We start from the raw sequence: 26,829 nt of genomic DNA, 5'->3' as shown, positions 1-26,829 counted from the left end.
TGCTCATTTTTAAATGAGATTGTCTTTTTATTGTTGAGTTTTAAAACAAGCCCTTGTCAGGTATATGATTTGCAAATACTTTATTCGATTTTGTGGGTAGTTTTTTCCCTTCCTCGTTAGTGTCCTTTGAAATAAGAAAGATTTAAATTTTGATGAAGTCCATTTTATTGGGTTACTGGTACTTGGGCTGCTTCTTTACTTGCCAGCTGTGTTTTTAGGTCTCTTTTTAACTTTGAATCTTAGGGATTTCTCTTGTATTTGTGCAGGCTCAGGCATGCATTTCATAGGAGGTTTGTTGTATTTTCTTTGCATTTATAGATATTTTTTAGTGGGAGGGATTATCAGAACATCTGGTGCTCCTTATTTTCAGAAATGGACATGACAGTTTCTATTACCTCTGTGTATAGAATCAGTAAAGCATACATCAAAGAACACTTTCTCGGGAACTGAAGAGACCTGAATTCAAATTGTGTTTCTATTACTTACCTTTAATTGTGTTTCCATTACCTTTGAGGATGTTACTTAATTTCTCAGTCTGAAAAACCACCTGTTAGAATGGAGCTAATAATAACAACACCTAATTTGTATAGTTTTTGTGAGGGTAAGACAAGATAAACATGTAGCTGGAACATTCTAAGAACTCAAATGTTATGTAATTATATTATTATTAATAATAAAATTCTCTTCAGAGTGTCTTTAGAAACAGCATTTGTCAACAATTTACCCATTTCTTAGTAATTACTAAGAGTAAAATATTTTGACAATGCTACATTTTCCTGAATGGTAATTTATTATGCACTACTGTAGTTTTAAAAAATTTTTATTGAAATATAGTTGATTTACAATGTTGTGTCAGTTTCAGGTGTACAGTAAAATGACTCAGTTATGTGTGTGTGTGTATATACACACACACATATATATATACATATTCTTTTCTTACATCCTCTTCTATTATAGCTTATTACAAGATATTGAGTTTAGTGCCCTATGCTATACAGTAAATCCTTGTTGATTATCTGTTTTATAAACAATAGTGTTTACCTGTTAACCCCAAACTCCTAATTTATCCCTTCCTCACTCCCCTTTGGTAGCCACAAGTTCGTTTTCTATGTCTGCAAGTCTCTTTCTGTTTTGTAAATAAGTTCATTTGTATCATCTTTTTAGAGTCCACATATAAGTGATATCATATTATATTTATCTTTGTCTGGCTTACTTCACTCAGTATGATCATCTCTAGGTTCACTACTGTATTTATTCACTTATTTTGAAAAGTAGAACACTGAAGGAGACATAATAGACTGATGAAATTCACAAAATCAGTTAAGTAATGGAACTGAGATTTGAACCCAGCTTGTCTGACTCCGACATTTTTACTCACTCTAAGAATCTTTTAAATCTAATTTCTCATTCTGTGTAATTATTCTCCACAAGTCGAATCCCATTAAGTGTGATGATTTTCGCTCTGGATCTCTGTTCAGTACTGCAACTACTAGCAATAAGAAACTGTTTAAATTCAAATTAATTAAATTGAATGACACTAAAAATTAAATTCCTCAGTTACACCAGCCACATTACAAATCCTTCCTGGCCACATGTGTCAAGTAGCTGTCGTTTCTAACAGCCCTGGTAAAGAATGTTTCCAGCACCGCAGAAAGTTCCATTGGACTACTCTAAAATTTTGTTATCGAGATAATTATTTCATAGACACTATCACAGCCTTTTTTTTTTTTTAATATTTATTTGGCTGTGTTGGGTCTTAGGTGCGGCACATAGGATCTTCCATTGGGGCACACGGACTCTCTAGTTGCAATGTACAGGCTTAGTTGCTCCATGGAAAGTGGGATCTTAGTTCCTTTACCAGGGATTGAACCCATGTTTCCTGCATTGCAAGGTGGATTCTTAACCACTGGATCACCAGGGAAGTCCTATCACAGCCTTTGTTTACTCTATTATTGCCCTTGAAAATCACCACAGCCACTTTTGTTCACTGCACTCTGTACTTAACCAAATCGAAAATTGCCAGCTGGGTTAAAGACTCGTCTCTTTGGCATTTGTAACTGATTGCCCTGTGTTTAGGTGAGTGAATGAGGTGCTATTTCCCTGTCCTTTGCTAGAGTTTGGCAACCGTTTCCTCCTGGGGCATACAACAACATTTCAAATCAGAATGACTCACTGCCTAAAAATAAGCTTAAGCACAGCCGAATGAAAATATGTGAAAATCATATTCTTCTAAGAGTAAGCCCTATGTAAGCATTTATTTCTATTAGACAAATTCTAGTATTTATGGGAATTTACCAAATCCTATATACTCTAAATCTTTCTTGTATGAAAACAAAGAAGGATATTGCATTGATAAGCTGTTATCTCAATTTTAAAGGAAGTAAGAAAGGCTCTTCCTATGAATGGAAACTAATATTTAGTGTCTATCAAGTGAAGGTCATGGGGCTTCTCTGGTAGCTCAGTTGGTAGAGAATCTGCCTGCAATGCAGGAGACCCAGGTTCGATCCCTGGGTGGGGAAAATCCCCTGGAGAAGGAAATGGCAACCCACTCCAGTATTCTTGCCTGGAGAATCTCATGCACAGAGGAACCTGGCAGGCTACAATCCATGTGGTCCCAAAGAGTCAGACATGACTTAGCCACTAAACCACCAAGTGAAGGTCATAACACCCTTTATTTACTGTTCTTAACATCAGGATTCCAGGCAGAGAAACTGAAACAAATTACAGCAAATAAAGTTTCTAATGCCATTTACACAGATGAGGATGAAGAAGACTTCTCTGACTCTTAAATCAACAATTTACTGAGACTTTGGTGTGTTTCTATTTGGAGGGACTTCATAGACTGCATAATCTGGATTTCAAGATAACTCGTTAGTTAATAACTGAAGAGAAAGGGAATGAGAGCCTCTGCCTTTTGGGGAGACGAGACACCAAACTCTGAGTTGGCATCATCTCCATTGTATGAAATCAGAACTGTACAATTTTCATTTCTTAGCAAACAGAATATGATTTAATGAATTCATCCTCTAGGTTAATATAATGCTTAGAAAGCATAGTGTGCATTTTCATAATTTTAATATCTGTAGGAAAAAGTCACCTTTTTAAAATGGAAGTTGATAGGCAGCAGAAAATTGGTGTATAAGACATTTAAAGGAATGATTTGTAGAGAAGAAGCTCTATGAGGATATTGATTGGTCTGGCTCATCACTCCTCATCTTTTGCCTCTAAATATAGAGGAACAAGGATAAAAAATTATGTCAGCCTTTTCTTTATATACCTAGGAAGTAAATAATAGCAGAGTTAAATATTAAATGTTATAAGAAAGAAAGCCCTCTAGAATTATGTATTCAGTGAAATTAATTCTCTAAAAGTGAAAGAGAAAAAATACTTCTTCAAACAAATAAAAATGGACAGAATTCATTGCCAGTAGACTTGCCTTGCAGGAAATGTTAAATGAAATTCTTTATTGAGAAGAAAAATAATACAAATCAGAAAGTCTGATGTACATAAAGAAAGGAAGTACATTAGAGAAAGAATAAATGAAGATAATCTTTTTTTAATTTTTAGCATTTTTGATTGCTCTAGCTAAATGGCAGTTTGTTCAAAATAATAACAGCAATGATGTGTTTAATGATTATAACTTATAAATAAGTGCAATAAATGCCAGCAATGGGGTAAAGGACAGGAGAGAGAAATTAAGATACTCTTTTTTAAGTTGCCTATACTACACATGAATCATACAGTGTTATTTGAAAGTATACATGAGCCAGTTTTAAATGTATGTTGCAGACTTCAGGGCAATAGCTAACATTTTCTTAAAGAAATATAATTGATATGCTAAGAGAAGAAAGTAAATGGAATCATATAAAATGCTTAATTAAAAACAAAGAAGTCAGAAAAGAGTAGAAGATAAAATATAAACAATGAACCAATACAATAAATGGAAAAGTTGCAAAAAACATAGGTAATAATCCAACCATATCAATAATCACTTGAAACTACAAAAGGAAACCAAAATAGGACATGAAGAAAATCCATTTATTTTTAAAAAATTTTTATTGGTGTATAGTTGCTTTACAATGTTGTGTTAGTCTCTGATGTACAGCAAAGTGAATCAGCCCTATATCTATATGTGTCCTCGCTTTTTTGGATTTTCTTTGCATTAAGGTCACCACAGAATACTGAGTAGAGTTCACTGTGCTATATAGTAGGTTCTCATTAGTTATCCATTTTATACGTAGTAATGTATATATGCTAATCCCAATCTCCCAATTCATCCCATCTTCCCTTTCCTTGCTTGGTATTCATATGTTTGTTCTATGCATCTGTATCTCTTTTCATTCTACATATATGCATTAATATACAATATTTGCTTTTCTCTTTTTGACTTACTTCAGTCTGTATGACAGTCTCTGGGTCCATCCATGTCTCAGCAAATGTCACAACTTTGTTCCTTTTAATGGCTGAGTAATATTCCATTGTGTATACGTATCACATCTTCCTTATCCATTCCTTGCTGAGTGAAATCCTGTTCTGAAAGGCTACATACAGTGTGATAAACTCTAAGAATTCTTGAAAATTCAAAACTATCAAAAGCATAAAAAGATCACTGGTTGCCAGACATTCGAGAAGAGGGAATCTTGATAAATAGTTGGATTGCAGGGCATTTTTAAGACAGCAAAACTATTCTGTATGATACTGTCATGGTGGATATATGACAGTCATTTGCCAAGACCCATAGAATAGTGTGACACAAATATCAAATTTGATTTATTAATTACAACAAATGTTCTACACTTAAAACAATGTTCAAGACACTAACAGTAGGGAAAACTGCTTGTGGATGTGAGATGGTAGGCGAGGTGTGTCTATCAGATCCCTTTGTATTTTCTGTACAGTTTTTCTATAATCCTATAATCCTAAAGCTTCTCTGAATAATAAAGCCTTTATGCTAAAAGAAAATTCAGTTCCATGACTAGTAGCATGACTGGTTGAACTGTTTCCATGCTATAACTTTGAAGTTTAAGAAACAGTGACCAATTAATAATATTCATTGAATTACATGTTATCTATCATTCTGATGTGCTAATCTCTTGAAAGAACTAACAGCAGCCCTTAATGATGTCTGAGTTATAACGAAAAGAAAGTTGGGAATAAGATTCTGGCTCAAATACTATTTCTTGCATCATCCCAGCCTTAAAGCTGTCTGCCAATATGATTAATCACTTCACTAATTAGATCTTAAAGATTTTTCATGATTGCATTTAGTGAGAAATTTGAGAACTTATGTATGATTATTATATACATTTCGTGATCTGATAGTAGCACTGAAAAAAGTTAGAATTAAAAAGAAAAGCTATTATTAATCTACAAGGAAATGCTACCGTGCCAGTAACAATGTACTGACTTGCTGGCACACCCAAAAATCCAACCTGTTCACTTCTCAAAATAGTAAAAATATTCACACACAGCTGTCAGCATAAACATTACTGTGCTCTCTGTATCACAGAGAGAATGTTTATAAAAACTCAAACACATGCATGGCTGAGTCTGTCTCTACACAGATTTAAAAGTTATCATTTGTGTAAGAATCTGCTGTATACAGAATGTTTGGAAAACTTGAAAATATACAGCTAAAGGATTGCAGTTGAAACAAAAAAATCTGAGATGTTACCTCACTGAAATTAATTGGATTTTAAAATGTTTAGTATGACTTGAGGGAACTTTTGAAGGTGACAGAAATATTCTGTATCTTGATAGTGGTGGTGGTTACACAGATGTATACATCTGTCAAAACACATCAAGCCATACATTTAGATGGATGCATTTTATTGCATGTAAAGCATATCTCAATAAAGTTACTTTGTAAAATATTTTTTGAAAATGTATGATACGACTTTACCAATATATCATATCATATAGGTAATCTCTACCTGTCGTAAACATATTTATTAATATAACATAGAATCCTTGGAAGTTAGCAGTCACAAATCATACACTTATTATCTCTGACAAATCACAGGGATATTTAAGAATTGGTAGAGTAAATGAGGTATTGCCTCATGCCAGTCAGAATCGCCATCATCAAAAAAAATCTACAACAATAAGTGCTAAAGAGGATATGGATGAAAGAGATGACTACATAGGGCAATTTTGATAGTAGCATTTTTAAGAAACAGTAATTTTAGGGAGAGAGAGGGAATGATGAATAGGTGGAATACAAGGAGATTTTTAGGACAATGAGATTCTTCTGCGTGATACTGTAATGACATTTGTTAAAACTCTTGCAACTATAAACAAAAAATAAACCCTAATGTAGACTATGGACTTTAGTTCATATGGATCTATCAATATTGGTATATCAGTTGTAACTAATGTACTAGACTAATACAAGATATTAGTAACAGGAGACATATTGTTGAGGAAGGAGTTTTATGGGAACTCTTCACTCTCTGTACAATATTTCTGCAAACTCAAAACTGCTCTAAAACTTGTACCCACTTAAAAACTTTAATTCGTAACTGCTTAAAAAGAATGGGAACATAAAGTGAATGAAAAGGAACAACAAGGGTGATGTGAAAGGAAGAGACAAGCAGGGTATGCCGCTGGACGAGGACAGCTCCAAACCAAAGGAGTGAACCATGGGGCAAATAGAGAAAAATGAAGGGAGGAAGCCAGATACTAAAGGGACGAGTGTGAGGGGGAAAAAAAGCATTAGAGAGAAGCAGGGAGGAAGACGAGCCAGAGCCAGATGTGGTACCCATTGGATGTCTCACTTAGTTTGGCATATGGTTTAAGAGTGTGACTGACATTTGTTTTAAGCTCTATTCTGTCCATAATTAACGAGGGGAATTCAAATATGGATCCACCTGCCCTAGAAGGTATTCGGGGACTTTCCAAGGGATTCACTGGTGGTTGTTGTTCAGTAGCTAAGTTGTGTGTGTGTGTGTGTGTGTGTGTGTGCGTGTGTGCGCGTGCATGCAGGCACTCAGTCATATCTGACTCTTTGCGACCTCTTGGACTCTAGCCCACCAGGCTCCTCTGGAATTTCCCAGGCAAGAATGCTGGAGCGGGTTGTCATTTCCTACTCCAGCGGATCCTCCTGACCTAGGGATTGAACCTGCATCTCTTGAATCTCCTCCTCTGGTTGGCAGATTCTTTACCACCACAGCACTTGGAATGCCAATATCACATAGGTCCTCTTTTCCTGCATTCTCTTTTATGGCAATTCCTCTCACAGTCCAGAAGAGAAAGGCTCCCTGTTCTCATCCTGAAATGTCTTTGATGCAGTTGCTGGACATGTTATTAAAAAAAAAAAAGCAAACAACAACAAAACAAGCCAGGAGTCAAATAGAAAGAAAATCCGAGATAGTGTTTTGGAGAATCTGATTTAATGATCGATCAAATCACCGTAAAATCACAAACCTTCTAGTCCTCCTTTTTACACATATGTTTCTGTTAAAAACATTAGAAGTGGAGTATTCTGTCATTCTTGGGAGGTGAAATATGAAAGTAAATATTTTGTGGTATGTAGGGGAAATGCTGGCAATTTTTGCTTAACGACCTCATCTTTTCCAACCCCTCTTCCAAAAGGATGTGTTGCTTTTTGAACAGAGGTATATTCAAGTTTGGGGGCTTGAAATTTACAACATTTTGGAGCCCGCAATATGAAAAAGAATACAAAATTATTATCAGAAAATTATGTGCAAAAGTGACTATTTAGTATAAGAAAAGAAATCCCCAACAAATCACGTTTGTTTCAAATTTGAAAATGCTGACAAATGCCAGAAATATCATGATTGAGGAAAATAACATTTTATGAACTACCTGGGTAAAAAAAATTCCCTCCTTTTCCCCTTTTATTTTGCTGACATATATTTTGATAATTTCTTCTTCTAACAGTTGGGTAACATCATTTTTATGGACAAAATAGGAAGATAATTTGATCTTTCCTCTAGCATGATTGATGGAAAATTTTTTTCCTGGTGTTGACAACATGAAACACTTTCTATCAGTTTTACAACCATTATTGGTCATACCTGGTGACTATTGGGATTATTGTCAAATATGAGACATTTCTTTCTCATATGAACTGTGAGATTTGCAAGAACTTTTTCAGATGAGCTTCTTGTTTCTCCTGCACTACCCACAAATTTCCTGCAGCAAGCTTCATCAGACGAGTTCACATCGTGGCAGTGTAAGTTCACATCATGTCATAATGTGGGGAGCATTTCTATATTAGGACAGCTAACGGAATAAGTATACATAGTCATGACTACCTGACAGTGAATCATGTAAAAATATCCCATCAAACCCAAAGTAAATGTGTCTTCAACTCCCTTTTTCTTTAGTCATCTTCTCCAGAAAGCCTAAGGCCACTTGAGCACCAACTGAATGAAGCAGGAAGGGGAGTCAGAGTGAAAAGAAGCAGTAATTAGGGCTACACTGTGTCACTGTTAAGTTTTATAAAAATATAATGACCTGGTAAACATGTTGCTTGGCCCCTCCCAGATCTGGCCTTGGAAAAGCTTTGTGTCATCTGTGATGTTTCAGCTTTTTCTTTTTTTGATAAACGAGTTGTTACAGTAGTAGTTAATGGAGAGAACAGGAGAAGAAACTAGATCAAGTATGAAAGGAGGTTACTAAAGGGAATTCACATGTAAAGTTAATTTTCCCCCTAAAATTGATGTGTTACTATGTTGTTGGGCTTCCCTGGTGGCTCAGATGGTAAAGAATCTGCCTGCAATGCAGCAGAACTGGATTGATCCCTGGGTTGGGAAGATCCCTTGGAGAAAGGAATGGCAACCCCCTCCAGTATTCTTGCCTGGAGAATTCCATAGATAGAGGAACCTGGCGGGCAACAGTCCATGGTGTCACAAAAAGTTGGACACAATTGAGCAATTAATACTTGCACTTTCACTATATTGTTGGTTTTTATACTTGACACACAGGCTATGAGCAGTGTTTGTCTATTCAATATTTAATAAAATATTTACATAAAAACCTTAAATAATTAAAATTCTACAATCTGTGGACATGAGCTCATTGGATGAAATGCAGTAATCATCAAATATATATTTAAAAAATTTTGACCCCAAAGCCTTGCTCTTATAACATTTTGTTTTACTTTGTTTTGTTTTAGAAGATAACTTTTTAAAAAGTTCGATGAATTTATAATTTGTTTAATGTTTTAGTAGTGATTTTGGATTCAAGTTTTATTATACAGTAGTATAACAATGTAAATTTACATTTGCTCTTCACACTTTATCAGTGTATTTCTTTTAGTTTAGTACATGGTCAATCTTTCACATGCTTTTCCATGAGGTTGTTATTTTGCGGGTATAAAATATATTTTATATAGTTAAATCAAATTTTAATTATATTTTCAGAATGTCCACGTTTAATTTCTTAATTTTATTTCTATTGAAGTTGATTTAAAATATTGTATTAATTTCAGGTGTATAGATGTTTCCACTTCTTTCATTCACAGGATATTTGCTTAAGAAAGAGGCAAATGCCTAGACAAAAAAAATAAAATTAGAAAAATATTACCAATAAGATATAATGAACACTAAGAATGACTTGTTTTTCACATATATAAGCATAAGCAATTTTTAAAAGCTCATTTCCATTTCCACGTCTTGGTATTAGCAGGAAAAAAATGAACCCTTAAATATCTGAAGCAGCTTGCTGCTACTGCTACTGCTGCTGCTAAGTCGCTTCAGTCGTGTCCGACTCTGTGCAACCCCATAGACGGCAGCCCACCAGGCTCCCCCGTCCCTGGGATTCTCCAGGCAAGAATACTGGAGTGGGTTGCCATTTCCTTCTCCAGCTTAGTGATGATGATTCCTTAAAAGTTCCTTGACTGTGTTCAGGGAATACCAAAATTTTCAACATACACTGAATAAAAACTATGGATAAAATTTTACTTGCTTTCTTTGGAATCTATGTATGTTATTCAAAAAGAAATTTAAAAACTACTTTCACCAGATACAATTGTACAAGACCAAAAAGCTAGACAGAAAAAGAATTGTACCATACAAAAAGTTGTACTAGAGTAAGATTTTTCTAAGTGCAATCATCAATTTAATTCATTTCACAAAGTGTTTAATATGATCTACTTCCTCACAAAAAGTACAAAGATATTCTAAATGATCAATCAATAATAATTGTTCAGCAATAGTTTTTCTCTTTCATTAAATATATAGAAAAAGTACAATTAAGTACAATTATGATGTTTCAGGATATTGATTTTTTTATCTCAGAGCTTTAAAGTGTGATTTTGATTGAATTTTTCTCAGATGCTAAGCAAAATTTACTGAAGGCATACCATATGTTACTTCATAAATAATTATAATATAAAGTAGACAATCTATTGGATTATAACAGGCTAAGGAATGAATATAAATTTTCTTACTTTTATAAACATGCAGATAGTTACATTAGCTAATTTTAAGTTTTGCTGTCATTTATTCTCATTTCTTAATTTGACTATTAAGATGTTATCTGAATAAAAAATGAATTTAGACATTTTATGAAATTTGGATTAGACTCATTGTTGTCAAGAGAGAATTGAGCTTGTTTATTAGACTATCTCTACATTATTTTCCACAAAATGAAGGACCTAAATTTGCATCTCTTAGATTTTGACTGATAGTTTTTTAAACATAGGATAAGATAAAATGATTTAATAAGAAATTTTATTATAGCCAAGTTGTATTTAAAAACTCAATGTTTAGATTTTCCCAACTCTTTCTGAATCTATTGGATTATGCAAAGTGCTTCAAGTAGGCATAATTAACAGATATCTGATAAATCTTAGTGAAGCCTTTTGGTATACTTCCAAGAAGTTGAGCAATTGAAAGATTCTATTGACTGAGTAAAAATGCTGTTGCAAATCAGGCCATTTCTGATTCTTTTCTTTCGAAACATTTGAACGAGGACCTATTCAAATTGTCAGCTCATACATCATGAAGAATAATTCTGATGATACATCACTATTCAATATTTGGCATATACTTCAAGAAGAACTTGAAGAGTTGAATATTAGTATAAAATTCCTTTCATTCCTCTCTCCTTATTTAGATGAACAAGATCTCTCAGACTTTACAACAATGATCACAGTGAATTAAGTCATTTGTGTTGTGTCCCTTCTCATGCTAGCAATAAATAATATTCATCTACAAATACATGAACTAATTGAAGTAAAACAGCCCTAGTTACCTCACTATAAGATTCATTTCCAATTACTATTTTTTAAAAATAAATTTCCAAGTGTGTAATGTATATATTATATTGTGTTAAATCCATGTATTGCTAATAAGTATAATAATAATCCAGAAAAAGAACCTTATGGTTAGAATTCAACCATCGCAAAATTTTAATTTATATACATCTTTTTGTGGCATACACAAATTTTATAAAATTAATAAAAAAAAAAAGACTCAAGAATGGCTGTTCTAACCGATGTGAGGTGAGACCTCAGTTTTTATTTGCATTTCCCTAGTAATTAGTGATGTTGACCATCTTTTCATATATTTGTTGGCCATCTGTATGTCTTCTTTGGAGAAATGTCTATTTAGGTCTTATAAATAGAAACACAGAAGTAGAGAACAAATGTATGGATACCAAGGGGGAAAAGAGAGAATGGGAAGAACTGAGATACTGGGATTGACACACAGACACTATTGATACTGTTCTCTAGTGTGAATCTCCGGTATAGCACAGAGAATGCTGCTCGATGCACGTGATGACCTGAATAGGAAGAAAGTCCAAAAGGGAGAGGAGTACACACGCACACCCACACATACATATGGCTGATTCATTTTGTCCTACAGTAGAAACTAGCACAACATTATGAAGCAACTAGACTCCAATAAAAATTAATTTTATAAAGACTCAAGAATTAAAATATATTGTAAGAGGATGAAAAGGTAGAGAAGGTGAAATAACATAAAATTTCAATGCAAAGATGGACTATAAGTTTTCCTAATAAAGAAGAGCCTTTTATGAACTTTTTCATAGAAATTGTGGGTATTAAATTATTATGGCATTTGGAGACTATTGGATACACCTATTTTTATTTTGGTGCGGTAACAACACTTCACGTGACGTCTTCCTTCTTAACAGAGTTTTAAGCGTACGTACAGTATCGCTAACCATACGCACAGTGTTATATGGATCTGTAGAACTGACTCTTCTTGTAAAACTCAAAGTTTATGCTCCTTGATGAGTGACTTTGTACTTCCCCTCACCCCAGTCACCACTTATATTAGTTCAACTTTTACAGATTCCACATATCAGCAAGGTTTGTACAGCATTTGTTTGTCTTTGTTTGGCTGATTTATTATGTCTTTCAGGGTCACCCTTGCTGTTGCATATAGCAGGATTTTCTTCATTCAGGGTTGTTCAGTTGCTCAGTCATGTCCTACTCTTTGTGACCCCATGGACTGTAGCACACGAGGCTTCCCTGTCCTTCACCATCTCCTGGAGCTTGCTCAAACTCATGTCCATTGAGTTGGTAATGTGATCCAACCATCTCATCCTCTGTCATCCCCTTCTCCTGCCTGCAATCTTTCCCAGCACCAGGGTTTTTTCCAGTGAGTTGGTTCTTCACATCAGGTGTGCCAGAGTATTGGAACTTCAGCATCAGTCCTTCCAATGAATATTTGATCTCCTTACTGTGCAAAGGATTCTCAAGAGTCTTCTCCAGCACCACAGTTCAAAAGCATCATTTGGGGAGAAGGGAGGCCTGACTACTATTCTGACAGATGTTTAGGTTGTTTCCCTATGCTGGTTATTCAAAACAATACCTCAGTGAATGTGGAGGTGCAGATATCTTTTTGAATTAGTGTTTTCATTTCTTTGGATAAATACCCATATGATGGATTGTTGGATCACATGGTAGATCTATTGTTATTTTTTTTACTTTTATAAGATTCATATTTTAACATAGTCCTTGATATTAAACAAAACTGTTAACTTACAGGGTTAAGTTTAATCCATCCTTTCATTAAGGATTAAACCGTGTGCTCAAAGAAAGGAACCCCAGCGAGACAGCACAGAACTGTGCATTTGTATTACAAATTTTATACACACAGATGCATACACACACATACAAACTAGGAACTCAAAAAAATGACCAGATCATTTTTCTTCTGGAATATTGTTAATTTTTTGAGGACTCTCCATACTGTTTTCCCAGAGCATCTGCATCATTTTGCATGCCTACTAACAGTGTACAAAGGTTTCAATTTCTCCACATTCTCACTGACACTTGTAATCCTTCTTTTTAATTAATTAATTAATTTTATTCTTGACTGTGCTGGCCCTTCATTGCTGTGCATGGGCTTTCTCTAGTTGCAGCAAGCAGGGGCTCCTCTTTAGTTGCTGTGCATGGGCTTCTCATTGTGGTGGCTTCTCTTGTTGCGGAGCATGGGCTCCAGGGTGTGTGGGCTCAGTATTTGTGGCATATGGGTTTAGTTGCTCTGCAGCATGTGAAATCTTCCTGGACCAGGGATCAAACCCGTGTCCCCTGCGTTGGCAGGCAGATTCTTATTCAGCGTACCACCAAGACAGTCCCTATCCTTCTTTTCTGATAATAGCCATCCCAACAATTATGAAGTGATGTTTTGTTCTTGTTTTGACTAGCCTTTCCATGATAATTAGCAACATTAACCATCTTTTCACATGCCTATTGGCTCTTTGTGTGTCTTCATTTGCTACAGTTAAAAAATTATACTAGTTTTATTTTTAAATGATAATATGTATAACACACCTAAATTTTCACCATTTGAACCTTATGATCAAGATTCTTAGATGATTATTTTAAAATATACAGAGTACATGGGTTTTCAAAATAATTCGAAGTAATATGGGAAGAAGGCATTTGAAGATTATTATTATAAATGCCACAAAAAACTACTAATGATAATATGATTTTTTGGAAATAATTTTATTGTTCTTGCTAGAACGAAAAATTTAAGTAATGGCCCACAGTTAATCTTCAAGTATACCCTTAAATATAACTATTTTAAGTAATCGAACTACTCCTTTCTGTATAGTTAATTTTATGATAATAACATTCTGGAATGTAACTACGTGAGGACAGATTTTTGTCAGGTTTGGTTACATCTGTATCCCTAGACTCTAGAATAATGTCTGACATATTAGATCTGATAAATATTATCACATATTAAGTGACTGACCACATACATTTTCTTTATTAAAAATGTTCAATAATATTATGGTTATAATGAGAATTAGTCATCTTCTCCAAGGGGTCAGCAAACTACACCCCACCAGTTGTTTTTGTTAAAAAAAAAAAGTCGTATAGGAACACAGCATCCATGCGCATATGTTTCTATATTGTCTCTGGCAGCTTTCACAGTATAAGGTTAGAGGTGAGAAGTTGCATAAGAGATCATATGGCCCACATAGGCTCAACTATTTGGTATGTGGTCCTTTCCAATAAATGTTTGTCAATTCCTGTTCTATCACACCTTTCTCCACTCTGAGTGAAGCAGAAATTGAAACTGTTAACTCTTCTTGTATTCAGCTCTTCGCTTATAAGTATCACCTTTATTTCTATTATCCTGCATTAGAAGACAGATACATACACACATATGGTCCAAACAGAGGTACAAACACTTCCTTTTTTTTCCCAAACACTTCCCTTTTGCTTGAATCAATATTTAGAAATTTTTAAAAGTTACTGTGACTATGTAATTGATGTTTACAACAGACACATTTCATTTTTTTCCCTGTGCAATCTTTTGATTTTCCTGAGTTCAAGATTACTTGGATGTGTGCAAGTACCAAACAGCATTAATATTAACTCAAAATTTGTATAGCCCCAGCAGGCTATACAAAAGAATATTTTCTACATGCCCCTAATATAAATGTAGAAAAGTGTCCAAATCTGTGTGCAGCTTGATGAAATTTTACAGAACATAACTGCTACCCAGATCAAGATCTAGAATATTAGCAGCACCCCAGAATGCCTGTGTTCCCTCGTAGACATCCGAGCTCCAAAAGTAACCAACTGTTCTTACGATGTCCATCATTATAGATTTGTATTCTCTGTTTTTGAACTTGTTATAAACTAAATCATGAAGTAAAACTCGCTTTCATTCATGTCACTGAGATTTATTCATATGGCTGCATGCAGGTAGTTATGTACCCTTATTATGATTAGTTTTATATGAAGCTGCCAAACCATCTTCCAAAGGTGGCTGCACCATTTTGTGTTCCCATTAACAATGAATGAGAGCTCCTGTTGCTCCACATTCTTGCCAGCTTTTGAGGTGTCAGTGTGTTGGCTTTTGGCCGTTATAATAGGTGTGCAGTGGTATTTCACTATTGTTTTCATTTGAAATCTTCTAATGATAAGTAATGTGGAGCATCTTTTTATATGCTTATTTCCATCTGCATATCTTCTTTGGTGAAGTGTCCACTCAGGTCCTTGACACATTTTTAATGAGGTGCTCAATTTCTAATTGCTCACATTTTAAAAAGTTCTTTGTATTTTTTGGATAATTGTCCTTTATCATATGTGTCTTTTACAGATATTTTCTCCTAGTCTGTGGCTCAACTTCTCAGTCTCTTGATAGAGTCTTTTGCAGAGCATAAGCTTTTAAGTCCAACTTATTTTTTTCATGAATTGTGTCTTTGGTGTTATATCTAAAAATTCCTTTCTGTAACCAAAGTCATCTGGATTTTCTCATACTTTTTTTTCTTGGAGTTTTGTATTTCACATTTAGGTCTATGACCCATTTGAGTTAACTTTTAGTAAAGGGTATAAGGACTCTCTGTCTAATTTCTTTTCCTTTTTTTGGCATGTGTATGCCCAGTTGTTCTCGCACCCTTTGTCTAAAAGACTGTCTTTCCTCCATTGTATTGCCTTTGCTCCTTTGTCAAAGATCTTCTGGCTGCTTTTCAGATTTTCTTCTCTTTCCTTTTCCTTCCCTCTTCCTTCCTTCCTCCCTTCCTCTCTCCTCTCTGTGCTCTGCAAGGCACAGAACATTTTGCCTAAATGTGTAGGGAATATGTAGTTATCTGCAGGGTAATGTGCCTAGGTCTAGTTTTCTTTTTCACTTCTCCTGTTTGAGCTTGTAATCCTTCTTGATTATATGTGGTATGATAGCCTTCTTGATTTTAAAAGCATTTAGACTAGGATCTCTTTTAGTATTTCTTGTATTCCATTCCTTATCCTTCTCTTTATAGGACTCTCAGTCTATGGGGTCGCTAAGGGTCGGACATGACTGAGCGACTTCACTTTCACTTTTCACTTTCATGCATTGGAGAAGGAAACGGCAACCCACTCCAGTGTTCTTGCCTGGAGAATCCCAGGGACGGGGGAGCCTGGTGGGCTACCGTCTATGGGGTCGCACAGAGTCGGACACAACTGAAGCAACTTAGCAGCAGCAGCAGCAGTTCACTTCAGTCGTTCAGTCATGTCTGACTCTTCGCAACCCCACGTACTACAGCCCACCAGACCTCTATTTATGTGCCTATATCAGTGTGACTTACACTTCGTTTTGCATTTCCTTGCTTCTCTTTAGGCTGCAATTTGGATTCTTTATACTGACCTGTCTTCCAGTTAGGTAATCCTCTATTCTATGTCTAACATGCTGTGTAATCCATCACTAAATCTGGTTCTTGATTTTAAGCACTATGTTTTTCAGTTCTATGGTTTTTGTCATTCTTTATATATATACATATATACATATATATATACACACACACAGACATATATATATACACACACATATATATATATATCACTCCTCTATTGAAAATACCTGTATTTTCTTAGACATCTTGAATATTTTAATCATAGTTATAATTTAAATTGTATTTCTTAACACCTATAGATTTTTCTTTTTTTTTTCTTTTAGTGTTTTAGTATTATTTTTGTCCCCTGGCATCACTAGTTATTTTTGACTAGGATTGTTATAGGAGAGAAAACCAAGTGAGGTCCATCCTGGAATACTAGTGATTCTCATTTTAGAATCACTGTTTCCTGGTTACAGATTTGTATATGAATAATAAAGCAGGTATATACACATACAATGTATTTGCTTTAATGATTTTTTTTTTCCAGTGGACCACTACTACTGTCTCGTAGTAGACATTTAACATAACATGGACATAATTAAAGTCAACTGATTGTCCATGATAGTTCATTTACATTCCACAGACACTCATTCAGGTTGTGGCCAGCAGATGCTGTTTTAAGAAAAGATTCTCCCTATTTTACTATTGGTCCAGCTTTACGGTCTTGTTCAATGTGGTGGCATATAGGCTAAATCACTAAGCAATAATGCTCCCTCCCCAGAACTTAGCAGAATTCTCTATGTAGGTCAACAGTGTGCCTATTCGTTTCTCTTCTTTTTCATCCTTCTCTTCCTCTTTCGTGTGGATGTGCACACACGCACATTGCATCAATACAGGTCTAGTCAGGATTTGGAAGCCACATGAATTACTTGAGCAGATATTTATATATAAATTATTGTGTATTGATGCATCTATGTGGAGTTTAGAAAAATGGTGTAGATGATCTTATTTGCAAAGGAGAAATAGAGACACAGACTTAGATAACAAATGTACTGGATACCAAGGGGAAAAGGAGAGGTGGGAGGAATTGGGAGTTTGGGACTGACAAATATACACTATTGATACTTTGTATAAAATAGACAACTAATGAGAACCTACTACATAGCACAGGAAACTCTACTCAGTGTTCTGTGCTGACCTAAATGGGAAGAAAATCCAGAAGGGAGGGGGCATATGCGTATATATAATTGATTCACTTTGCTGTACAGCAGAAACTAGCGTGGGCTTCCCTGGTGGCTCAGAAGGTAGGTAAAGAATCTGCCTGCAAAGTGGGAGACCTGAGTTTGATCCCTGGCTTGGGAAGATCCCCTGGAGGAGGGCATGGCAACCCAGTTCTAGTATTCTTGCCTGGAGATTCCCCATGGACAGAGGAGCCTGGTAGGCTGCAGTCCATGGGGTCCCAAAGAGTTGGACAAGACTGAGTGACTAAGCACAGCTCACAGAAACTAACACAACATTGTAAAGCAGCTATACTCTAATAAAAATTAATTCAAAAATTATTATTATTAACTAAGTACTGGAGAGTAGAAAAGGCAAATATTGACCACTTAATATCACCAAGTAGCATAATAGCTATAGGATCAACTACCACCTCTAGGGCTAGGAGACAACAAGAGATGAGATTGGAATTACTATGAACAAATGGCTATAGGTCCCCATGGAGCTGATGCTGGGACTTTTAAGAAGGGAATTTCACCTGGCTGGTGCTCTGAGAGAGCCAGTGATTCTGCTTGTGAAAATATTGTAGACCTGCGTACTCAAAACAGTTGCTACTACAGGTACAATATGCTGATCCTGGATTAAGAAGTAGTGTTGCCAGAGGAATGATGAAAAGAATAGGAAACAGGAAGCATGACAAGAAGAAGAGATTATTTTGTCCTTCCTCTATCCTTCCATTGTTCCTCTAGAAACCTCCAAGGAGGAGTCACCTGAAAAAGAAACAACAATGTCATATTCCTCCTGCTTTGGGATGCACATTTATTTCGCATTTAAACTTATTTGAAATTAGCATGAATCTAAAGAGTAGATGGCCTGTCATGGTTCAGTGATGGCAGTGTTTTTCTTTCTTTGTGTCATATAAAATAATGATGCTTCTTATAATCAATAGTTGCTACCATTCTATGAAATGTAGTATTTTTAAAAGCATAAAATGATTGATATCACCTAACTTCCCAAGCCTGGCAATGATTGTTTTCTCTTTTAAGTTTTCACATACCATCTGTTAAATAGTTCTATCATTTTGCAAGAGTCCAAGGTTAAGCTTTCTGATTAATAGTTTCTGCATTATTTCCCCCAGGTTTTTTTTTTTTTTTTTTTTTAACATTTTCCCACCTCCAGGATTATGGTAACTTTCTTATTTTCTGTTGGGCCCTCTCTCAAGGAACCTTATGACATCCTCTGCATGTTAGTCAGTGAATCGTGATTTTGCAATCACATGTCTAGGGCCCTTTGTCTTGGAATTTGAATCCCATGGGCGTGAAAACTCACTTGAGAGTTACTGCTCTCTCCTACTTAAGATTCAAATTCTCTGTCAACCAATGTTTGTCACTCTCCCCAGTTTAAAAAAAAAATCATTATTTGGCTGCATCAGATCTTAGTTGCAGCATGTGGGATCTTCATTGCAGCATGTGGGATCTTCATTGCCGCATGTGGGATCTTTCCTTGAACTCTCTAGTCCTGGCACGAGGGCTTAGTTCCCTCAAGGCATGTGGGATCTTAGTTCCCTGACCAGGGATTGAACCCACAACCCCTGCATTGAAAGGCAGATTCTTAAACAATGGACCACCAGGGAAGTCCATAAATTTTTGCTTCCAGGTTTATAGTAAGGTTATGGTTCTCCTCAATATCAACAACTCTGACATGATGATAAATAAATCCATGGTTTTCTGGATCTTTCCAAAGAGAGTTGAAGCTGAGTCTAGAACTTTATTTCTACTTTAAAGGGCACTACAAAAGTATTTAGCATAAATCCTGTTGCCTGTTTTTAAGCTTTGTATTATTTTGTGTGCCTCTGGAGTTGTACCTCTTCACTTCATTTTGAGTTTAGGTTGAAAATGTTTTGAAGTTCTCAGAGGAAACACGTTGTTGATTGGAGGTGAGCTCGTACTTTCCCTTTCTCTGCACTTGATACATATCAACATAGAAAAAGAGCAAAAATATTACCTTGTTAACACTATTGGAGAAAAATGATTTTGCCAGCCAAACCACAGGGCTATCTATTATTTATCCAGTAATGTATTAACTTACCTATTTCTGTTAACAAACTGGCCCCAAACTGGAAATTTTCATCTGGAAATCTCACACAATAAGAAAAGTTCATCCTGTGTAATTGCTGTTTTCTAGATTATTGCAGGTGACTTTAACCAGAGTTGTGCTGTTATATTATATACGGTTGACCCTTGAACAACATGAGTTTGAACTGTGTGGGTCCACTTCATACATGATTTTTAAAAAATAAATACTATAGTACTACTCAATCTGTGATGCAGAACAAGAGATGTGGAGGGCCAACTGCAAATTTATATGCAGATTTTCTGCTGCACATTGGGTTGGCATTCCTGAACCCTGAGTTGTTCAAGAGTCAACTGTAGATGATCATTTACTCAGACTCCTGTAGGTTTCTTACTACTCGTCTGCTCTTTTATAACAGTTTTCTTATCCCCTACTGCTTACACCCTAAGCCTATGCCATGTATTTTAGGTTTTTTTTTTTATGGAAGGATCCCACTTGAGGCTGCTGACATCCATCTTAGCTAATTTCTACTGCCTCAAAAAAGATATGGACTTCCCTGGTGGCTCAGTGGTAAAGAATCTGCCTGCCAATGCAGGAGACACAGTTCAGTCCCTGGGTTAGGAAGAGCCCTGGAGGAGGAAATGGCAACCCACTCCAGTATTCTTGCCTAGGAAATCCCATGGATAGAGAAACCTGGTGGGCTACAGTCCATGGGGTCACAAAAGAGTTGGACATGACTCAGTGACTAAACAGCAAGAAAAAAGACATGCTCTCTTCACTTCAAAACAAACAAAACTCAGTGACACATAATTATCCTTTATTTAAATCTTAGAGTGTTTGGTCATTTGGGATCTAGTTGATCAAGGCTAGGCTTGGTTGACTTTGACTCTAAGAGGAAGGTTGAGCCCAGGTCTGGTCCACACATTTCCCATCCTCTTTGGTCCAACATGTTCACCTCTTGGGAGTGGCTGAAACAGGAGAAGCCAGGCCTCTCTGCACAATCATGTTTCCGACTCTACTTATATCACATCTGCTAATATCCCATTGCTAAAGCAAATACAGTGGGCAGGGCAGCATATTCTACCTCTTGTTGGGGAAACTAGGCCTGTATATTTGCTGAACAATAATTCAAACTATCCTAGAGGTGAACCAAAGAGCAAGCATAGACATTTCAGAAAGAATTTCCCTGCTGATTGATCTCTTACTATTTCTAGTCCCCTCTCTGTCCACAGTTCAAGGACTTTCTTTGGTCATGGTGATCCAAGCAAAACTCTTTATTTGCAGCACATCTGTCCATGACCTGGATGGTACCACAAAGAGAATAGTCTTGAAGCTCCATAGATAGTGTTATGGACTGAACTGTGTCCCTTTCAAAATTCCTATGTAGAAATCCTAACCTGTGTTTAGAGACAGGACTTTGAGGGAGGTCACTGAGGTTACATGGGATCCCAAGTTTAATGAAACTGATATCTTTATAAGAAGAGGAAAAGTAACCAGAGGGTTCATTCTCTTCACAAGCACAGAGGAAAGGCCATGTGAGGACACAGCAAACAGGTGGCCATCTACAAGCCAGGAGGAGAACTCTCACCAGGAACCAAACTGACCAGCACCTTGGCCATGAACTTCCCGACTCCTAACTCTGAGAATATAAATGTCTGTTGTTTAAATCACCCAGCCTGTGGTATTTTGTTATGGCAGTCTAAGCACACAAATGCAGAGTGAAAGAGGGTTAAAGAAGAATCATGACTGGCTAGTACATATGACTTAAAAAAACATTCATGAAGGAACACAGTTGAGCATGAGTCAATATTGTATCTGTGTTGTTAAGATATACAACTGAGAGCTGAGAGGAGGCAACTGACATATAAATCTGTGGGTTAAGTGAGGTATGGGAAAATGAGGGAAGATGAACCTTATGGTGATTGGGAGAGTATATATACTGAGGGCTTCCCAAGTTGCACAAGTGGTAAAGATCTCTCCTGCCAATGCAGGAGATACAAGAGAACTCTGCTACCAAGTCAGGAGACATGGGTCTGGAAGATCCCTTGGAGGAGGCCATGGCATCCCACTCCAGTATTCTCACCTGAAGAATCCCATGGACAGAGGAGCCTGGTGGGCTACAGTCCATGGAGTCACACAGAGTCAGACATGACTGAAGCAACTTAGCATGCACGAATGCATACTCTACTGATATACACCAAAATTCAACTTTTATTTTGAAAAAATACTAGTACCCTAAAAACATATCAGTCTGGATTCAGATTGCAATCTGTCACTTTGCACCTAGGGCTCTAGACTACTCTCTTACCAGATATAAAAATTCTTTCTGTAATAAAATAGGTGAATCTTTAAGGTCACTATAGGGTTGACTCTTTTTTTATATTCATCCTTATTCTGACTCATTTTAAAGCACTGATTTTGATTTGGTTTCCTGACTGAATGAGGAGGTGAAGAATCTAAAGAAGAACTTAGAAAGATGGTTGGAAATCCATCTTATAAGACAAAAATGAATAAAAAGTTTAGCAGATTAAAGAGGAGATGGTAACCTTGCATAAACTTGGACTTTAAAATGAGTTATGTAGAAGTACAGCCTACAACTTGTGGAGATTAGAACTATGGGAAGTCTACCTGAGGCTCAACATGAATGATATTAATTCATAAAGAATAACTAGAAAAGAAATATCTATTGACCTGTTGGTGCCTCTTTGAGCTTTATATCAGCATATGATAGAGATGTAAAGGTTTCTAGCCGACTGCAACCCTAATAAAGGAAGCACAATGAATATTTAACTAGTAAAAGTGAAAGATACTAAAATGGAAAATACTATATGGAAAACAATCCCTCTCTTCCTATAAAATATATTTATGATATTTATATATTTATAGACACACATGAACGCATGCCACATAAATATGCATCTCTTTTCTGACCTTTGGAAGTAGAATTTTTTGGATGCACAATGCATGCCTGTACCCACGAGATCACTCCCAAGTCTGAGCTACAGCTTTCATTTGTTTAGACCGTGTGCCTTTATTTTTGATGGTCTTGGAAAGAACAGACTCAAGAACACCAAGCAGCTTTAAAAAAATGTTAGCCAATGGGAACACAGCAAAATGCACAGCCAGACACAACACTTAATAGACCAGTTAGTAAAACCCTCTGTCAGAGAGCCTAACAGCTTTATACCAGTAAACACATATTTGTTTTTGGGGGTTTATTTTTTTGTACAGATGTTTCAGGCCTCTGTGCTCACAATTAATTCTGTGAGTTATGACTGTCTCTCTGATACCCTCTCTCTGGCTGATCCCTCTTTGTTATTACTGTACATCACTTATCCCAGAGACATTTACTTTGAGATTAAAGGGAAAAAAGAGACCAGTTTTGCTTGGTAAAACAATTCCAGAAGGTATAAACTTCCCATCCTAAAGTTCTTTGTATCAAAATAGTTCACCACCTTTGCTTCCCACAAGATGCCTGGGTGGTGGTTACATAAGAGATGATAACTTTGAACTCTCCCTTCAGGCCCCCAAAGAGAAAAGATCATTTCGGTTCTCCTGAGTGTCATTTGGAAATGCTCCCAAACTGATCTCCAAGTTGTGATAAATAAGCATCAACCAATTACCCAATGCAAGTAAAGTATAATGCTAAGACTTATTTGGCTCTGTCAAAGAGTTGTCCAAAAGTTGAAACATTCGGGAGGTCATTCTGCTCCCAGGCTCTGATATACCAAAACATCTTCGAAGCTCATTTTCTTAGGAACAGGGAACAATCCATTACAGCCCACATCAGACATGCTGGGTCTGGTCTTGGGGGCTTATCTAGAACCACAAGTGTGATCCTTGTGTGGAAGAGGATAAGAGGAGAGAATGAGAATCATAGTGATGAAGAGGACACAGTAGAAAGGGGACCAATCTACATGAAAGTACTCTTTCTTTTTCCATATATGCAGGAATTGGAAGCTAGCTCATGGGACAGAATTAATACCCCATCCCATGAGATCTGCTCTCTGAAGCATGTGTCTCCCTCCCATCAGCACTGTATTTTGTAGTAATAGTGAAGCTCAAAAAAGGAAACCTTTACTACCTAATCCACTGGGGTATAGTCTCTCCTTGATGGACCTATAATTCCTCTCATAGCTAATGGTTGTTGTAAACTGACACCAAAAAAGCTGTCTGTCCCATTGTGTGAGAAAGGTAAAGGTCTCCCTCTGCAGCCTCATTATCATTCAAACTGATCTTTTCTCTCCTGCTTCTCTCTCAAAGGAGGTGCCTCTCTCCCTTGAGTACTTGTAAGAAGGGAGAGCACTGGAAATTAACATCTGGTAAATAGAACAGATTTCAGTGTAGGTTACTCTACAGTTCCTAGTCGGTTTCTCTTGGTTACTAATGGAAAGGTTTCAAACTTAGAAAAGACATTATTCTTTCAACAAAATGGGTTCACATTTGCTCAGAGAGCATATGTTCTGTAAATGTGATATAGCAAAGGTTATTCTGAAACCATAAACATTTATGAATTCTTTAGTTCTAATGAATGAAATCGGGCAAGCTATTTCAGATCTTTTTGTGCATGTTATAGCCTTTCTCTATTTTTTTCCTACATAGGATTTTCTTTAAAGCTATTAAGAGAATGGAAGTAGAGAATAGGAAACAAAACTGATATGAAAAGCATTCTTTTCAGGACAGTTTTTTTCCCAGCATTTTCCATTTTTGGCCTTTTTGTCCTTGCTTTGAGATGATGTCCTCCTCATAAACATGGGCTGTGTATACTATGTATTTTGTGTCTCCCATAATAACAACACGAATTCAGTAAACCAAATGGAGTTACATGACCATGGTGGTCTGTACCGTAGCAACAGGGCTAAGCTGAACTACAATTCCCAGAATCCTCTTGGCTGTATGTTTCTGAGTTAGAGTGGTACAACAGAGAAATTCATATGAAATTGGGAAGGTCCTTAGGTCAATTTATTTCTAGGTATTTTATTCTTTCTGATGTGATGGTAAATGGGATTGTTCCCTTAATTTCTGTTTCTGATGTTTTATTGTTAGTATATAGAATGCAGCAGATTTCTGAAGATTAATTTTGCATGCTGCATCTTTACTGATTTCATTGATAAGCTCTAGTAGTTTTCTGGTAGCATCTTCATGATTTTCCCCCTAATTTAATCTTGACATATAAGACTTATATATGTTAGTATAAGATGTGAGACTTCTGATATTTCTTTGGTGAATAAAATAAAATGGTTCTCTGCTGTATAGCAAAAGGAATTCTACTTAATGCTCTGTGGTGACCTAAATGAGAAGGAAATCCAAAACAGAAAGGATATATGTATGTGCATAAATGACTAACTTTGCTGTATAGCAGAAACTAACACATTGTAAAGCAACTAAATAAAAGTAGATAAATGGTTCTCTACATCATAAGATTTTAAGTAAAACAAGGCCTGATTGAATCTGGAAATCATTTATTTGAAGTTGAAGGAATTGAACCAAAGAGTAACTTGATGAAAGAAGGGCACACCAGGTAGATTCATAGTAAAACAAGATTGTAGGGGAAATAACTTGATAATGAGAGGAAAATTATTTTCTCCACTTAAACTATTCATAATACATAGAAAAATCACAAATATTAAAATGGATAAGTTTACCTTAACATTACTTAAAATTCAATTTAAATAAAGTGTTTAAAAATAATGTCCCTTAAAATATATTTGCTAGCCTTGTTGGTTTCCCATATTTGAATTAGTTAATGTATATTCCATTGTGTAAAAAGTGAAACATAAGAAAAAATATTCTGGCCATTGAGTGAATTAGTGTCCTGCCAATGCTAGTTATTCTTTCTGCAACTTGAATTATAAATTTATACTATTAGAATATATTCCTTGTTTTATAAGAGCAAAATGCTTTGAGAAAAATGTAAGTTGTAGTATAGCACAGAAGCTTAATTTATCTAAGTTTAAATAGTTTTAGTAGTGTTTTTAGGCATCTTAGATAGCATTGGTTTAAGAAATGTTTTTCTAATTCTCCAATAATTATTTGACTCCAGTTATAATAAACCCATGTGCCTCTATAGTCATATATTTGGTACTAAATACTTTGGTCTCTATTTATTAGTTTGAATTTGGCAAGTTTTATGGGCTTCACTTAACCATCATTCTATTTTTATATTATACAAGATTCTAGGTTTCTACCCCTAATATTAGCATACTTCCATTTATAGTATTTAACCTGTACCAAAATGGAATGACCTAATGTTTCTACTTCACCTTTCGCAATCAGAAAAGCATGTATAAGAATATATCAGTGTTTTACCATTTGTCCCAAGGTATCTGCAAGTCATATAAAAACCTCATGATCTCTACACAGTTCTTGTATTCTTGAATGACTAAACAAACTGTAAAACATTAAGTCTGGAATTAAAACAGATATATAGAGAGTGCAATCTGACTCTACTAACTGGTGGGGTAGGTATAAATCTTTGCAAGCTGAATTCAATAGCAGACACATTTCTCACCCTTAGTTATAGTACATATGGTGCTAGAAGAAAATAATAAAATATTGAATAAGAGTTAGTCTGACATTTCAAGCCAGAGAAGAGTGTCCAAATGGATTATCTGGACAAAGAAAACTGAAGAAAGAAAGGCAGAAGCTCAGAGCAAGAGAGAAAGCTAGGTGATAGGAGAGCCAAGACAGTCTAACATAAGTTTTTTTTCTGTTGATGATGGGAAAATCAAAGGGAAAAGGCAGAAAAAATCCTAGATACAGTAAGCTATGCCTGATGCTGAACTTTTATACCCTCTTATTACCAGTATTTTTGTGAAAATGATCGCTCTATTTAAAAGAGGCTAAAATAAGCTTGAACAGTTTAACTAAGATATAGAAAATCATAGCCTTGAATCATTTCCTGGGTCCACTCTCTGTCATTGATTTAAAGAGTCACTGATTTAGACAGAGCTTTCTCAAAATTTTCTTTCTTCATTTTTC

The 26,829-nt window shown here is 35.8% G+C and overlaps 1 long non-coding RNA gene and 1 other non-coding gene across 2 annotated transcripts in view; both read left to right on the top strand.

Moving 5' to 3' along the window:
* LOC145531378 (uncharacterized) overlaps positions 1–21,518 on the top strand; it is a 55,155-nt gene extending 33,637 nt beyond the window's left edge. The window contains exon 3 of the long non-coding RNA XR_014072385.1: positions 21,367–21,518. This is a non-coding gene — a long non-coding RNA (uncharacterized LOC145531378). The remainder of the gene's footprint in view (positions 1–21,366) is intronic.
* Positions 2,448–2,519, top strand: TRNAC-GCA (transfer RNA cysteine (anticodon GCA)). Its single transcript has one exon. It is a non-coding gene; the product is annotated as a tRNA-Cys (tRNA).
* Positions 21,519–26,829: the final 5,311 nt, after the last annotated feature.

This window comes from Giraffa tippelskirchi, chromosome 13 (genome assembly GCF_054371585.1).
Source record: "Giraffa tippelskirchi isolate mGirTip1 chromosome 13, T2T-mGirTip1v1.2.pri, whole genome shotgun sequence".
NCBI classification, from domain to species: Eukaryota; Metazoa; Chordata; class Mammalia; order Artiodactyla; family Giraffidae; genus Giraffa; species Giraffa tippelskirchi.
Note: the sequence above shows the minus strand (reverse complement) of the source record. Positions and strands in the feature narration are given on the sequence as shown.